The sequence below is a fragment of the Myodes glareolus genome, chromosome 24 (assembly GCF_982192425.1).
Source record: "Myodes glareolus chromosome 24, mMyoGla1.1, whole genome shotgun sequence".
NCBI lineage: Eukaryota > Metazoa > Chordata > Mammalia > Rodentia > Cricetidae > Myodes > Myodes glareolus.
Genome location: NC_142049.1, coordinates 9,099,626 through 9,117,042, shown reverse-complemented (window position 1 = coordinate 9,117,042; position 17,417 = coordinate 9,099,626). Strand labels below are relative to the sequence as shown.

The window sequence follows — 17,417 nt, the reverse complement described above, 5'->3', positions numbered from 1 at the left end:
ATTGTCCCAGCCCTAATCTTGTATTAATGAATCACTTCACTTGTTGAATGCCTACTATATATATGCCGACTCTGTGAAGTTTTTATAGACAGTGATATGCAAACAGGCATGGTCCTTTCTGCCACAAGCCCCTTCTCTTTACTCAACTTACCCAAATTACTTAGGTTTGCTAACTTATTACAGAATAATATTCTGGCCATTGGCAATAAAATTTCAATCCAAAGGGACACAAGTGAGAACAAACTGGTACTGGTTATTCTTTAACTAGAAAACCTATAAGAAAACACTTTATACCATGATGCCTTTGTATATTCTGTACCTATTTTTGTAAATGTGGTCATGTGTTATACCATACAATTACGATTCATAAAAGAAGCAGTCTGTTCATAAGCAGAATTCCCATGGCCCTTCAAACTCAGGCTCTACTTAATGAAAAACATTTTTATGTCTAATATTACACCTTACATTTTTCAAGTTGAAGGATTTTTTTGCATTGGCTTCTTCTGCATGAATATGCAAAAGAATTGTCTCATTTTGAAAGCCCTCCAACTGTATCTATGACCGAAACACAAAAGGGATAGACATCCTTCTAATGCTGAAAATGTAGGAACAAAATGATTACTACCAAAGTCAGAAGCTGTCTCAGATTTCCCGTGCCACGAAAGGTGTTAAGGACAGAGAAGTGAGTATTCTTTGGATACCTGAATATTGACAGCACGTACACTTGCAGATATGGAGTCCATGAAGCTGAACAAGTGGGGAATCTATGGCTTAACAGAGAAAGAGAACTGAAAACCAAGTCTTGGTCCACATGGAGAAAACAGCTTCAACTAGCTGATTAAGAAACAAACCCGTAACACAAACCAATAAGAACCTGAAGACCTTTAACCCTAGCCCCCAAAGAGGCAGAGGCAGGGGCGGGAGGAGTCTCTGTGAGTTCAAGGCCAGCATTATGTTCATATTGAGTTCTAAGACAGTCAGGGCCACATGAAGAGACTGTCTAAAACAACACTCTCCCCAAAAGCTCAACAACACAGACCCCCAAACAACAATAATAACAACACCCTGGAAAATAGAATTTTACAGCTCTGCTATGTATTCTTTGTTTTCTTTCTTTTCGGGGCCATGATGTGCACTTTGACAGGTGTGGTCAACCCTTTTCTATAGTGCAAGACTATAGAAAGTTCCGGTAAAAGACTATAGTTAAGTTCCGGTAACACAAGGAACTGTCAACAGTTCAGTGCGCTCCACTGGAGCTGAGGGTAAATGGTCATCTGATTAACTCTACACTCCCCAAGAATTTGCCAGGCACTGGAGATGATTCTGCAGTCACCGTGTTTGGATGTCTCTGGACTAGCACTACACATTACAAAAAAAATTGGATGTTTGTGGTTATGAGCCATGAAGCTCATAGAGGAAGGTGGATGCACTTAGAGAGGTCAGCAGACATATATTGAGGACACACTGTGGACTAGGCTCTGGACATATAGAAATAAAAACACACCACACCAACGAAAGTTCTTCTGGGGAAACTATGCTTACTGGGCACTGTAATAAGTCTTGATATACATAGCCCATATCTACAATTCAGCATAGGAGTTGTATCTACATCAGGGGAAGAAACAAATCCCTTTGGGCTTGATCACAAGCTCATCTCAGGAAATTCTATGACGTTAAGGAAATTTATTACATTTTCCTAGATGAAGAAATTTCATTTAAAGAAATAGAAAATTCAATCTAGCCTGTGAAGCAGGTTCTCTGGGGGATATTATATGTGCATTTATGAACTCATCTTGCTAGATTATTCCCAAGTCATTGAGTAGGAGCTCCGAAGAACAGACGGATTCTTCCGTACTGTTAAAACACACAGCTGGAATTGAGAGGTGGCTCAGTGGGTAAAATATGGGCTGAGCAATTGTGAAGACTGTAATTTTTGAACCCCTAGAGTCTACTGAAAGCTCCGTAGATGTGGTCAGTTAGTCATAATCCTTGTGCAAGGGAAATGGAAGCAGAAGGTTGCTGGAGTGGGCTGGCTTGCCAGACTAGCCAAGAGAGCCACTTCTGGATTCAGTGAGAGATTAGGTCTCGATGTACAAGAAGAAGCAGGATTGAGGAAGGCATCCAAAATCAACCTCAGTTCTCTATAGGCATGTGTACAAATGACCACATGCATGAACACTGACATACACCATATGAGTGTGCATGTATACACACACACACACACACACACACACACCCCAAAAATCCCATACAGGCTAAATGTTATTTGACAAATGACTTGTAAATATAAGAAACTATCTTTCCCAATACTATATGAGTACTATGATTAAAAGCCTCTCTAAATAGTAAACAAAGGCTGACTTTTGTCTGACTTGAGAGCTTCAACATAGTTTGTATCAAAAGCAAGAACAACGGCCAAATCTCTCTGAAAAGCCTCCACTAGTGTACAGTTCTGCAGTTGCTACTGGTCATGATGAGTGTGCCCTCACACTGTTCTTCCTGCTCTTCTAGATCACACAACCTGACACAGACTGTGAGAGTCTGGACCACTCCTTTATCTACCCAGTCTTCTGCCCAACATACCAGGCTCCAGGAGACTAGCCAATAGGAGGGCCCCGAAAACAATCTTTGTCTATTGCAAGAGCTCCCTTGGTCAACAGGATCCAGAAAAATAAAAAACAGATAAATAAGACTGAGGTAAGGACAGCTACAAAAATAGGCCTGGAGGTGCACGCCTTTAATCCCAGCACTTGGGAGGCAGAAGCGGGCAGATCTCTGTAAGTTCGAGGCCAGTCTGGTCAGTTCCAGGACAGTCAGGACTACACGGTGAAACCCTGGCTCTAAAACAAACCAAACAAAATAAAACTTGATGACAAAAATGAGCCCAGAGTGTGTTGGATATAGGACTAGCCTAACTTTGAGGAAGGAAGGAAAGAAGATGGTCTCCAGGAAGAAAACCCAATCAACAGGTAAACTATACTTACACATTTATTCCTTACCTTATCTATAACCCTACCCACTTCCCTCCTGTGATTGAGATGACTGACTTCATCCACAAATGTCAGCGTGCGTGTCTAAGAAGTGGCTTGTTTTCAGCAAAACTACAATCCAACACATCAAAAATATTAGAGAAGTTGCCCTGAAACCTCTAGTTGTATTTTATCTGTCAAGTGAATAAAAACTGCAAAGCCTTACAGGGTTCAATATGCCTATGGTGTCCATTTCTTAGCCAGTCCTTTCAGAGAGTCTCAAATAGTAGCCCCCTTGTCATCTTAAAAGCAAACAAAAGCACAGACAAACAAACAAACAAAAAACCATACAAGGGTCAGCAATGGAGAGGGAATGGGCTAAAGAATAAAATGCTGGCTCTGCAAGCAAGGACACCAGAGCTCAGGTCCCCAGAACCCACACAAATGCCAGGTTACGTGGTTGCAGCTTGTAATTCCAGCACCAAGCAGGCGGAGATAGAGGACCCACATCTACAGGTCAAGTCACAAGCTAGATGGGTGCACACACATAAACTCTGGTTGTAATGGAGAGACTCGGCCTCAATGAATACGGTGAAGAGCAAGCAGGAAAAGCACCCAATGTCAGCCTCCAGCATGCACACACAGCACCCGCAGCCACACACGCACTCCTGCAGATAAATAAGTGATTTTTAAAGCATCTTGATATTTAAGTATTCGTTATTGACACATCTGGATGTTATTATCAGACCCAATTACAATTCTACTTCTTGAAACATAAGGCAGACTTAAGCAAAATTCATGCCACTGTTTTCATTAATCAGTGGGACCTCGTATTAACATTTCAGTTGTTAATTATGGTGATGTGTACAAATCCTGGGGGTAGAGAGTCTGAAGTAGCTGGGAGAGGGGCACTCAGCAGGCTCTAGATAGAAGTTCTACCAAGTGGGATGTTTGGTACTTTACTATTTTAAGAAGCAGTGCACACTGCTGGAGGATTTCTCTCTCTCTCTCTCTCTCTCTCTCTCTCTCTCTCTCCCTCTCATACACACACACACACACACACACACACACACACACACACACACACACCTTTGTAAGCACTCACAGTACTTAATTGCCAGAGGTAAGCCATTCCCCCCAAGAAACAACTTAAGTATCTGTCTCTTGACTTGTTTAAGAAAGCTCTAGAAGACAACAGAGAAATTTTTCTCTGGTTTATACTAGAGGGAAGCAAGGCAATGTCGCGGGCGCCGTGCAGACCTCTGACGGGCTGTGTTTTCAGATGAGCGCTATCTATCACCCTTCCACAATATTGCAGTTTGATCTGTACTTGCGAGCTAACCTGAAAAGCAGCAGCCAGCATCCAGGCGAGCACTGTCCATGCCCTTGCCCGATCCTCTACATTTTAGTTTCCCTGCAGATACAGCTTAATGGGGCCTGGCAGGCTGTGGCTGCCGATGGGTTTTCTAAACAGATTTGCTCTGCTAGGAGCAAAGGGCAAGGAGATGTATCCTTTGGTTTTGTGTCCTGTCATTACTAAATGTTCTCTGAGAAGAGGGTAGGTAGACAAGTGAGATTTCAGAAGCATGGATACCAGGTAGGTGGACTGACCACACCAAGACAAGTTGCAGCAACAAGGAATGCTTCAACAAGCCAACAGATCGTGAAAGATACGAAAATGAGTCCTGCAGAAAGCAAACAACAGTCTTACAACTTTCTCTTCTGTGGAATGAAACTGGCCAAATGACCCAAAGGCAGCTAACTGAATTAGCAATCAGGAGTTTGGGGCAGAAACTGTTACCACTTCTAGCAACCGTATCAACCAACTAAATTTATTTGCTCAATGGGAAAAAAGGATGAGTACAGTCAAAAGCAAAACTTATGTGTCATATAAAGTGTGCATACTGCAGAGATCTCTGTTAAGGCTGATTTCCCATGGAACATTTGTGTTTTGATAAAAATATTTCACGCTACTCTATGTCATTGTCCATGTGATATATTTGCCATGAGCGGCCCAGCAAATGTGTCTACTCAGAAGTACACTCCTATTTGTCTTACACAGTTCAACATTTACAGTGAGTTTCATGACATCAAGATCCAAATGAACCCGAGGTGCTGTACGAGTGAGTAACTGTCTCTCTGTAGGTTCCATTAGCACGAAAACTAAGTGATGGTGGCTGAGATGGTCTGGGCCAGCTCCACAATACAATACAAAAAAAAGTTAAGGTTCACTGTGAAGTAAATCCAAACTTGTATTTATATTGGAAAGAAAAAAAAAGAACATAAACGAGAGTCTTCGTCTGTGGTATAATCACACAGCCGGTGTTGGCGAGGCTGATACTTCAGGTTTTCTGTTCATTACATTTCAGGACAGATGGTCCCTCGCTGGTGACTCTTGTGACAGTGCCAGGGTAAGGGAACAGCTACCTGGCTGCTATCTGCGAATTCACAGAGATACATTCCATGTCTTGAAGCCTTTCTTTTTCTTTCATTTAAATTTTCACTCCTGGGGAAATCAAACCTGGAAGCTTGAATCTGCTAGGCAAGCACTTTGCCACTAGGCTGTATCTCAGGCCTTCCTTCACCTGGCGAGCCCCTGCCATCCCGGATGTCAAGGTAAAGACACTTTCTGTCATATGACATGGTTGGCCTTCAGTATTTTATTCTATGTCCTGACTCTAGGGAACATTTGTCCAGTACGTGTTATGCATTTTACAAGAGTGGAAGCCTCAGACCTTTTGACAGCTTCTGTCATTCTCTCCAACCCTAAGTAACAGCCAATGACAGCTAACAAATGTCATTTAGAGATCTGGAAAAGAGTGAATGATTTGGCCTCATGCTCAGAGCAGACATAAACCAACCCATTCAAAGTGAATTCTAGGGACCATTCGTTGCTAGGATTTCTTTAGGCCTGGCTATGATTATGTAAGCAAGCTGTCTGGGAGTCTTTGGCATCATCCGAGAGCTATCAAGGTGAGTCAGTCAGTCTTTGGGATGAAAGCAAGACCAGCAACATGGCAAAACCAACAGAAACAAGTGTCTTGAGCCGTAGGCTATGACCTCTCGGACATGGATTGACTGTTATATTTTAAGTCACAACCACCAATATTCCCTTTATTGAGCAGGTCAGTTTGAGTCACGGTTTTTGCCATTGCGACAGAAAGCAATGCTATCTGCGCCTGTCATGGTAGGATGTGAATCTCAGAATCACAGGTTCACATAACCATTCAGCTCCCAAATTATAAGGTCTTTGCATTCAAGGATCAATATCAGCCTTGCAATATTGTCACCTAGCAAGTCTTCCCACATTTAGTTCATGTTTAATAAACACTTCATAGTAGACAACAAAGAAACCAAATCAAATAAACTAATCTGCTTCCTTCAGGTCAGAACACGTCACTTTATCCATTATTGTGCACACTTTGGACATTTGACTCGAGTCTTCTTGCAGTGTTCTTCTGAATATAGCATTAGTCATTCCCCAAACCCATTTAGCCTGCTTTTCCTCCCTTCCCTCAGCACATAAACAATACATGCTAGAGAAGCTTAAATGACACATAAAGCTTAGAGAAAGTAAAAGTTGGCAGTAGACTACCATTCGATATTTGCTCTATTAAGAGTCATCAATGTAGAATCAATGTTGATGACAATTTAATCTTCATTTCTTAATTTCCATGTCCATCTCTACCACTATTCTAAGAAAAATAAATTTAGTGTGCAACATCCAGAGTTATCATTTTATTTGTTTCAGGCTAAGTAAGCATCTTTATCTAGACACATTATTTACCAAGTATTTACTGTACCATAGACTCACATAGGGATGAATAATAGCTAATGCCTGAATGTAAGTTGTAACATTGACTTTTATTTTGTAAAAAGCCTAGAGAAAAAGAAATTCCTATATTTACTTTTAGCAAAGAAGAGCAAGGTTTGGTCACAGAAAATTTTCCTAAGACATAGCCTGCCTTTCCATCTAGAAAACCTTGTGAAAATAAAAGTAAGAACTAAAAAAAAAAAATAAGAGCAAAAAAAAATCACTTGTTAATTGTATGAGAATCCTCATTGCTTTAAAAAAAACCCACAAAGCTCCAAGTGTTTAATAATCATAGAGAGCTGCTGCCTGGAACCCCTAACTGCTAATTCCCCCTAGGTGGGTCTTTGTTTCAAACACAACACAAGATGAAAGGCGGTGTTGGGAGAAGGAAACACCGCCAAGGAGGAGCTGCAATAATAGCCATTAAGGCCACACAGAGCTGTGGGCTCTGTGGCTGCTTTCATGCCAGCTTGTAAGGCAAGACTCCTTCTGGCAGCTTCCAGTTGAATCCAGCCCCACAGGTTAAAAACCACAACTTAAAACCAGAGGCACGAGAAACACACCTGAAGTTCACCATAATCTTCCAAGCGACCACGTTTTCCAATGGCATAAATGATAAATGGCAAAGGGTCTTCATCCAGTTGGTTCCAAAATTGCCTGCCGAAGCAAATGGATGTCTCTAGATGCAAAGAAAGCAGGGCTTATCCTCAATGGAGGGAGCCAATCGCTGTCAGTTCCAGGGTCGCACTTTTAAAGCTTTCAGTCTGACATTTTTACACCGCTTTCTTATCCAAGTGATTGTTATTTCACTTAATAGGGGGAAAAGTCCACAGCAAAAGCAAACAGAAGTCTCGAGAAAACCGACCCAACGGGATATTAGGCTTACTACTCTGAAATATAAGTGAGTGTTATGTAACCCAGGGCAGAATATTCTGGGACACAGGACAACATAATAAACGGAGGCTCTTCCCAGGCCAGCTTCTTTTCTCTCCCACAATTCCTCCTTGTGTCACTAAGCATGGTTCCATACACAAGGACATCCTAGTTCACGCGTCCAAACTATGATCAATGGTACCCTACTCTCCATGATTTAAGAAAATATTATCTTAATTGGTAACCACCCACTCCCCAATGAGAATAAACAAATCTCTAACTTAAGTTTTTAAAAATCAGCTCCTAAACTGATAGTGATTAAATATTCAGATTTATAAAAATAAAAGTTAAAGCTATAAGGCCAAGATTCAAAAATGGGCCCATGTGAAACTGGCCAAGTTTGTCGAGTAAATCTATGGTAGAGACTACCATGTAGATTCTAGAATCAGGTCTACATCCGAGGAATGTCCTATGTTGCATAAAACTCCATCAATTTAGTAATATTTGGATGAACCTATCTCTAAACTCATCTCATCACTTGATAAAAGAATCAAAATACAGGTGGGTCTGTGCGGATCAGGAAAGGAGAGCCTGCTCATGAAACATCCAGCGAAGCTGGTGGAGACGTCATAAGTGACCTGACTCTTCTGACCCCGTGTTTCAGTGTGATACTAGAGCTGGAACTGTGGCCTAACGGTCGGTGGGCAGACACACTAAAAAGCTATGATATGTTATTTAGCGTCCCTTTATTCCCATGCTTCCTTCTCGAAATGACATTTATTTTTTAAATAATTGCACGAGGGTTTGGGTGCCATTCTAGAAATTAGTTAGAAGTGAATTGAAATGTAATAACTGTCTTTACTCAATTTCTAAAGTAGAAAAAAACACACAAATTATTGAGCTATCAGAAATAAATCTTTCAAGCCAAAAGAAGCAATCCTGCTTTCCCTTTCTACGGTATACGTTTCTTGCACAATTAACCTCTATGACAATGTTAATAATAATATCTATCACGCATAATTTACGAAAATTATGACTACTTTTTACTGGGTGTCCCCTTTGTGCCAAAGACTCTGCTCTGAGCTTTGCATTGTCTACTTGGTCTGGTACTCCCGCCTTTCTCCTGCCCCGCTGCATACAGACGGACAGACCCATTCACACGCGGTAGGGGACAGACCTCTCTCTGCCCATCTGTCCCTCCTCTAAAAGGAAATTCTTTGTGCCACAAAAGCAAATTTTACATTTGCTACTTTGGCTTTTAATCCGTTGGGGAGTGTGGATGTACAGACCGCATTTTGAGAGCTAAGAAAAACAATTTCAGGACAAATTGTTTGAGATGCGTAATTTGTCTATGTGTGTCTTCTCAGAATGTTCTTGTCACCGTTTGTATCTTGCATTGACCCCCGCCCCCCGAGACAAGGGGTCTCATCCTGCTACACAGCAAAGGATAATCATCCCCCGTCTCCAGCCCCAATAGCTGGGATTACAGGTGTCCTCCATCAGGCTGGGTTTGTGCTGTCCTGGTGATCCAGCCCAGGGAATGCTAAGCAAGCTCTCTACCGGCTAAGCTGCATCCCTGCCCCTCTTGCTATAAATGAAATTGTGAATAACCCATGCTAAATTGTCTTTTGTTTTTATAAATAGCACTCATCTTTTGTGGGTGGAGAAGATGGAAAAGCCATCATGAGAGAAGAAACTCGGTTTCCTGAGATGGGCACATTGGTTTGTTTCTCTGTAAAACCATAGAAATTGAAAGCCAGAGACTGCTGCATAATAAAGTCTGGGTTCTGGCGTGTGATTTTTTTTTTTAATGTGTCACAATAAAACTCAATGCATAATACATATCTCAAGGGTACTTCATAACTATATTTTTCTTGGCAGTAAGGTAGACTCACACTTTTAGGAACCTTCAGCCATGTGTCCCAAGCTTTATAAAATGTCATGGGCTGGCTACACCATTAAACACAGATGTTCATTTATACCTGCAGTGATTTTCTGGATTTCCTACCTGAATCATTACTGTTAAGGCCCAGAGGCTTTAAGTTGAAGAGAGATATTTTACAGACTCCTCCTGGGACACCCGTTTGTAGATTAGAAACCAAGTCTCGGGTTACACACCCCAAGTGCCAACCACAACACACCGCTCCTCTGCTCTTTAAACAGAACTTATTCAGAGAAATGGAAAAATGTAGAAAACCTATTTGTGGAAGAAAAAAGTATGGAAGGGAAACGTGTTTGTGGAAAAAAATTATATTCTGTAATCCCCAATTTTCCAAGTCTTTTAGAGTAGTCCGAGAGAATCCTGGGAAGAGACACAACTTTACGGGCGGCCCGATAGTTCCAGTGGCCAAAACATTTAATAGGGGAAAGCAGGGGGAAAGGTAGGAGGCCAAGTTTCCTGATGAAATAAAAAGGCATACGTTTTCATCTCAGAGAGCTGCTAAAGCAAATTGCCCTCCTTGAGAATAAAGAGTTTTTATGTCAGCTCTCCAGTCTCCCTAGAAAGAAAGAGCGCACTAAATGTACAAGGCAAACACTGCCAGACAATTAGGGACCAGGAGAAGACAGTAGCTTCTTGCGGGTGAAAGAAAGCGAACGTCAACAAGCTAGACACACTTGAAACATTTGAGAAAATGTCTTTGCTATTCCTCTCCATATATAATATGCCATATGACACTACAGTTAAATCTGCTTCTCAAAAAAAAGTACATCAAGCTGTTGGCTTCCAAGGGATTCGGGCAGAGGCAAAACAACACGACAGAAAGGAGTGGGGAAAGAAAGACCTTGCAAGGAAATGATAGGGTACAGTTCAAGACCAGGAGTTAGCACACATTCTGGGACCTGGCTATGGAGCACATCCAGAGAGCCACAATACAGCTTCAGGTAGTTGTTAATGGGAAAAGGAAACTCGAGCAAACAGCCACAAGTTACACAGCTCCCAGGCATGCCTTCCGCAGCTGTCTGTCCTGCGGGCATCATACAGGGCTCTTTCTCCCGCTCCGCGCCCCCCCCCATCAACAGGAGCAGCAAATGCAAATCGCGTCAGCTTCTGATCCCAGCCTCGCAAAATGCGGAGACGACCACCATACTGTGTTTTTGCTAGAATCTCTACAATGCCAATTATTCACAGCCCCTCAGTTCTGGTCACACAAAAGATTGCAATTTGAATCTTGCCTTGCACAGGTTCAGCTGGGTCGGAGCTGGTAACCAGGCAAACAGTCTGTTCTAAGATTTACCGATCGCTGGGGAAGAGTCAGTTGGGGGGTGGGGACGCATAAACCGCCCTGCACATACCTCGTTTTGGCAGCTAAGGAAAACAATTTTATGACAAAGAGACTTGTTCTTTTCAAAGCTCACCCAACGAACGAAACTGATAGAATGAAACCCGAGAAACTTTAGCGACCACGGAAAGCAGTCTTCCAAGGACCAAGGTGAATAATTGATTCTTCAGGTTCCGTTTCATCTTTTAAGCTAATTTACTCATTAAAAGGAAATTGTGGAATCTGTGAGAAGCCCAAACACTGACACACAGACTTCTGAAAGCAAGCGCATATTCCAAGCTACAGCTATATTTGCCAATCTTATTCAACAACAATTGGCTGTCAAGCCAGGGAACTTACCGAGCACAAAATTAGGGAACAAAGCAGGGAGGAGGCAGGAGGCACTGAAAGCAGCTTCCCCGTTTCCTAGGTGCCAGATTCTCCTGTCTCCTGTCCGGTTCGCACTTGCCTTGCTAACTAAGACTCCGGCAGAACTCACTAGCGGAACCTGATGAATTATAAAACAGCCCCTCCTAGACGCTCATATTTTGCATCGCAGGGGGTGACCATGCAGCATCCTCGCTGGCTGGGTACATAGATTTCCTTGTAACTCATCCTGAAGAACATTAACAGCTCCGGAGGCAGGGACAGCAATTGGTGTTTGGGATGTACCAGTACCAACCAATAAGATGCTTTCCCACCATTCATTCTGCACTCTCATTCTCCGCTGGTGTTCCCCTATACCTTGTTAAGGTGGATCCATCCAAACCATAGGGATACGGCAAAAAACAGGGAAATGTAGCGAAAAGCCCCCGAATCAGGGCACACACGCGGAGAACTGTGCTATTTGGGGTTAATCTTCATAGGAGTTCTATAAAGACCCAGTCTCGCACTGGCATCGTATGCCATGGCGCACCAAATACTTTCACTCCCATGAATCTCTCAGTGACTTGGAAGGCTTCAGAACCACCAAATGCCAGGTGCTTGCTGAACTTAGAGGAGGCAAATCGTCCTAGAGATTTGCACGTTCATCCTGCTCAACTGAGCCTGTAGACACCATGGCAAGAAAGAGAAATGACTTATCCAAGTCACTGTTCAGAATTGCTAGGAGTGATGGGGAACTTGGAGCTAAGCCCAGATCTTCTGATGTCAAACAGAAAGTCTTTCTGTCCTCCTATGCTGCCCCCAAAGAATGGAAGTCACAAAAATTGTAAGACACGGAAATGGGAGACGATACTATTAAAGAAGAATCTGTAAAAGGTAGCAGCAGGTGGGCATCATGCCTGAGCCTTTTGTCCTCTCTGAGGTCAGTCTGATTAGATTCAGCAGGTATCAGGACCCATAAAAAGCACACTTGGGATGACAATGACAACTATCTCTAGTGCACACAGGCCAGGCAGTTTTCTAAATGCTTAACACGTATCAATACATTCAATCTTTAGAATGCTCCTGTGAAGTAGGTTCTAGCATGGAAATTAAATTATAGATAAAAAAACAAACAAAAGCAAGCTCCTGAGAGAGTAACCAATCTAGACAGGATCATGTATCAGCTGCCTAGCAGAAACGGAGTCATTCCCTAGGCTGTCAAGTGCAAAGCTCACACCCTCAACAATACTGCCTTACCATAGGAAGCATTGCATTAAACTGCTCAAAGTAGAAAGTGGACACACTTATTTGGTGCGGGAGAATTATCTATATTCTGTCAATCATGTATTTTAATAAAACGCTGATTGGCCAGGCAGGCAGTATAGGCGGGAAAGCCAGACAGGAAGTAGGGGTGGAGCAAAGAGACTGGGAGCATTCTGGAAGCAGAGCTTCCTCAGCCACTCCTGCGCAGAACACCGAAGAGGCAGCATGTAACCTGCCCAGCTGAGAAAGGTATGGAGCCATTATGGCTAACATAGATCAGAATAATGGGTTAATATAAGTTATAAGAGTTAACAAGAAGCCTGACCCTATGGGCCAATCAGTTTATAACCTTATGGAGTCTTGTGCGTGATTTTCTTTGTTGCTTGCCGGCTGTTGGGGTACTGGGAGGGACAGAAACCCCAACAAGCCGGCCCTCATGTTACACTTATTAACAATGATCTTTATTTAGCAGAAATAAGAAGATAGTAGGGTTGGCGATTAATTGTTTTTATAAAGTTCCAACTCGGCTAGTAACTGACTATATAGTTATTGTTTTATCTACAGAATGGGTATGTTCATGTCTATCTCAAAAAATTCCAGCAGAATACGTCAGAAAAATGGTGCCCCGTTCATAGCATGTGTGCCCAGACTGGCAGTATTGTTCCCGCCACACTTCGATTAGGAATATTTACTTGCGGCTTTCTCCCGCAGGTGTCTTTTATATGTCAGCTGTTCTTTGCCAAGGAGCCTTCCTGGATGTTATGGAAGTAAGGCATGGGGGTGGGGGAGGATCCAGATATGTCTGCTGCCCAGGCTGCCAAACATCTAGGGATGCAGGATTTCTAGTGAGAATGCAGATCACATGGGCCTTGCTCCGGGCTGCCCAATCAGCTCATTAGCCTCTATCTTTCTACTTCACCTCTTCTCTGCCCCCATCAGCTACGCTCACTAGCTTCTTTCTACCTCACCACCAGGCAAAGGAGCTCACCCAGGCTAGGAAAGTATACAGAGAGGATGCTTCCTATCTACTCTGATGTCACCTGTCTTTTCTATAATTGTAAATGAGCACCTGCCATCAATCTCAAGAAAAAAAATGTACTTTTGCATGGACCCATCAAGTTATGCCAGGGGAGACAGGCATCTCTCTTGCCCAACTCCTCTAAAGTCAGCATAAATGATGATCGTTGCTATTAAACCGTGCTCTCTTGGGGCTAGGGAAATGGCTCAACTGTTAAAGCAATTGCAGAGCAAGTATGAGAACTAGGTTTGGGACTGCCACAGCCTGTGTAAATGTCAGGTGGGGATGGCAACCCACCAGCAATTCCAGCTCTAGAGACAAGATCCCCCAGAGCAAGCAGGATAGCTCTCTTACCTATACCAGGGAGCTCTAGGCTCAGTTTCAAGACTCTGTTTCACTGAATAAGGTGGGAAGCAGTGAGGACACCTGACAGTAGCTTTCAGCCTCCTCCATACACATGCACACACATGAGCACACACAAAGCAACCATACACTTGTGAGTGCAAACATACATGCATGCGCACCACACACACACACACACACACACACACACACACACACATGGGTGGGGGGAGCAAAAGGAACAAAACTTTTTTTTTTTTTATTTAGGTGGTGTACAGGGACACACCTAATGGTTCTCAGCAACCGGGAGATGGAAAGGGGAATACAAAAAGTTCAAAGCCAACCTGGACTACAGAGCAAGAATCAGAAGAAGAATCAGAAGAAGAAGAAAAAGAAGAGAAAGAAGGAGAGAAAGAAGAAGAAGAAGAGGAGGAGGAGGAGGAGAAGGAGGAGGAGGAAGAGAAAGAGGAGGAGGAGGGGTGGGAGGGGAGGGGAGATGAAAAAGCCTGCTGTCTTAAAGACATGCAATCAGCATCCCTTGGTAAGCCTTAGAGGTAACTCAGGACACAGAGGTGCCATCGTGCTGTGTGGAATAGGCAGGTCTGTACATGCCAGGCTTTCTCAGCTCTCTAATTTTCAGAGAATGACTTGACAGCCAAGTCAGTTTGATCACACGCAGATGGTCCTCCCCTTCGATCACACAGCCTACCCTCTCCTTATTTTAAAGATTCTCTTAGTGCCTAAGTAAAATATGCATGGTCCAAGCGCACACCCCCCCCATCCCTGATGGCCATTCTTAATACTCGACACCGTGGACAGAAATGCATGCAGAATAGTTGAAGGTGTGTGGAGACATGAGAGTCTGAGCTCATAAGCAAAGCCAAACATAAACACCACGTGCAGCAAAGAGCAGATGAGCCCTGTGTTTCCACGCTCAGTGGTTGCCTCCTGTGCATGGGGGGTAAGCCACCTATTACCTGGAATAGATTGGTCCTAATTTTTTCTACGACTTCTCACTTCTTTGATTTGCTAAGATTCTCCCAAATCTCTCAGAAGTGACTCCTTGTCTTTTAAAATTACATTTATTGATTGATTTTACACAGATACACATCATGGTGCATGTGCCAAAGTCAGAGAAAAACTTCAGAGAGTCCACTCTCTCCTTCTACCATATGGGCCCTAGGGATTAAATTTATGTCATCGTGTTTGGCAGTAAGTGCCTTTACCTGCTTGGCCATCCTGTCATTTCCCCCGCCCCCCCTCCCACAAGAAGCCATTTTTTTTGTGTGTGTATTCTGACACATAGCTTCTCCACTGGCACACCCTATAAAATTAATAGATGAGCATTTATAACTTCTACATAAATTCAGCTGTAATTACTATCTCATGCCACCAATTACTCCCAGGCGTAATAAATTATATAGTCTTAAAATTATATAAATATGTGTATGTCTGTATATGGCCTATATATCGTTAGTGGTGTTAATATTTATTGGGTACTTAATCAGGACTGGTGCCCCATATCTTTCTGAAATACCCTGCACTGCCTCTAGTAGATGAAACACTCTGGGTAGAACAATGAGGTGATCTGTTGACAGATGGCAGGCAGAATCATAACTAGAGGCTGAGACTGTACAGGCTATTTCCTAACTTTTATACCCTAGTCTGTAGGAAAGAGAGGCAGCAGATAATACACTGGTGTGTCTACTTTCTCACATCTATTCCATCCTTAAGTGACTTACTGTTACATACCATGAAGACTGATCTTATTAAGATAAATAATGACATCCTCACTGACAAAAAACAATGCCAGTACATAACCATGCTTATGAAACCTCTGTCAAGCACTTGGCAGAATCAGTTACCACTGTATTCAAATAATTTTTCCTTTCCTTTGTTTCTAAGACTCCTTGATTTTTCTACATTACATGTCCATTCAATTTTTTTTATTTTGAGTATTTATGCACTGTGTGTGTGAGAGAGAGAGAGAGAGAGGGTGGGGAGAGAGAGAGAGAGAGAGAGAGACACGGAGAGAGAGACACGGAGAGAGAGACACGGAGAGAGCGCTCACGCCGCTTGTGCGCATTGCACCTGAAGACCATATTGGGGCATCAGGAGTTCTGTTATAGCATCTCCTGCCCTGCTCCTTTAAGACAGAGTCTCACTGATTCTGTAAACAGGCTGGTGGGTGTCCAGTAATTCTCGGGCTTGTCCACAGTGCTGGGGTTACAGGCCGATGGGGTCGGGGTCACTCCCAGCCTTTGAACTTGAGTAGTGGGACTTTGAACTTAGATCCTAATGCTCATGCAGATAGTGCTCATCTTCAAGGCACCGCTAGTCCATTCTTCTAAGTATTCTTAACTGAGTCTTCTACATGCCGACCTTTCAGGCGGAAAGCACCCTAAAGCTCATCATTAGACCGCCTGGGTTACAGTTACACCCAAGGCCACACTGTCTAGTGTCAAGGTTCAAATGACATTTGTGTTCCACCGTCCAGACTCTCAAATCTAACTACATCCACATCTAAGCATTTCCATTTGTTTTTTTCACATTTGACGTTCAAAACCAAACTTAGTTTCCTTACCAAATATGCTCAATTTTCAGAGTGTCCATTTACGTGTGTACATGTGTGTGCATGTAGACACGCCAGCAGTCAGCTTTGGGTGTTATTCCCCAGGAGCCATCCACTCTTTCTTAATGCAGGGTCTCTCGCTGACCTGGAGTTGCTGATTAAACTAAGCCGGTTGGCCAGCAAGCCCCAGGAATGCCCCCATCTCTCCCTTCCCAGTACTAGGATATTGGATCCTGTTATTTTATATGAATTCTGAGGGTGGAACACAGGTCTACACGCTTCCATGGGTATACTTTATTATCTCCCAACCCCTCATTGTGAACTTTCCAATAAGTAATATAATTACTTACTTGACAGTGCTTGGTTAAAACCTCAGAGATAGTCCTGTCTCATCTCACTTTATACTCCAAACTTTATCATCAAATTTGACATCAAAATGTATCTTTCCCATCTCCATCTTTGTCTCCCTTATTTTTACACTATTCATTTCTTTTCTGATTTACATACTTTGACTAATACCTTCCTACAATCTCTTACCTATCCTGCAGCCAAAGTCAGTGCCCAGCATGTCCTCTGGAGCTTCCCAAGACTTAGCATATGCTCCTTCATTGCAGAAGGGAGTCTACTGAGTGACATTGTTCCTCCTCTGAGAGTGACAGAACAGCACAGAACCCTCTCTTCCTCAATTGATCTCTAACTCCCTGTCCCCCACCCACACCCCGCCAACCCACTCTGGACTTGCTTTGTGAGGCCAAAGGCCGGGCCTCTTTCTTTGATTGAATCTCAACCTCTAGGCCATAGCCTATCATACGATATTTCATTTGTGAAGTAAGTACATTTAAAGTCCTAACTTTAAAATGCCTTGGTTTTGCTGGGTGGTGGTAGTGTGTGTCTTTAATCTGAGCATTTGGGAGGGAGGCAGAGGCAGCCAGGTCTGAGT

General features: G+C 43.0%; 1 protein-coding gene across 29 annotated transcripts in view; it reads right to left on the bottom strand.

Annotated features, from left to right (window-relative positions):
* Positions 1 to 17,417, bottom strand: part of Dlg2 (discs large MAGUK scaffold protein 2) — a 1,777,227-nt gene that overhangs the window by 163,123 nt on the left and 1,596,687 nt on the right. The window contains exon 1 of one of the 29 annotated variants that reach the window (XM_085683024.2): positions 11,277 to 11,540. The exons of the other annotated variants lie outside the window; for them this stretch is intronic. The gene's annotated coding sequence lies outside the window, so the exon portion shown is untranslated. Of the gene's footprint in view, positions 1 to 11,276; positions 11,541 to 17,417 lie in introns of those variants that run through there. 29 annotated transcript variants of the gene reach the window in all.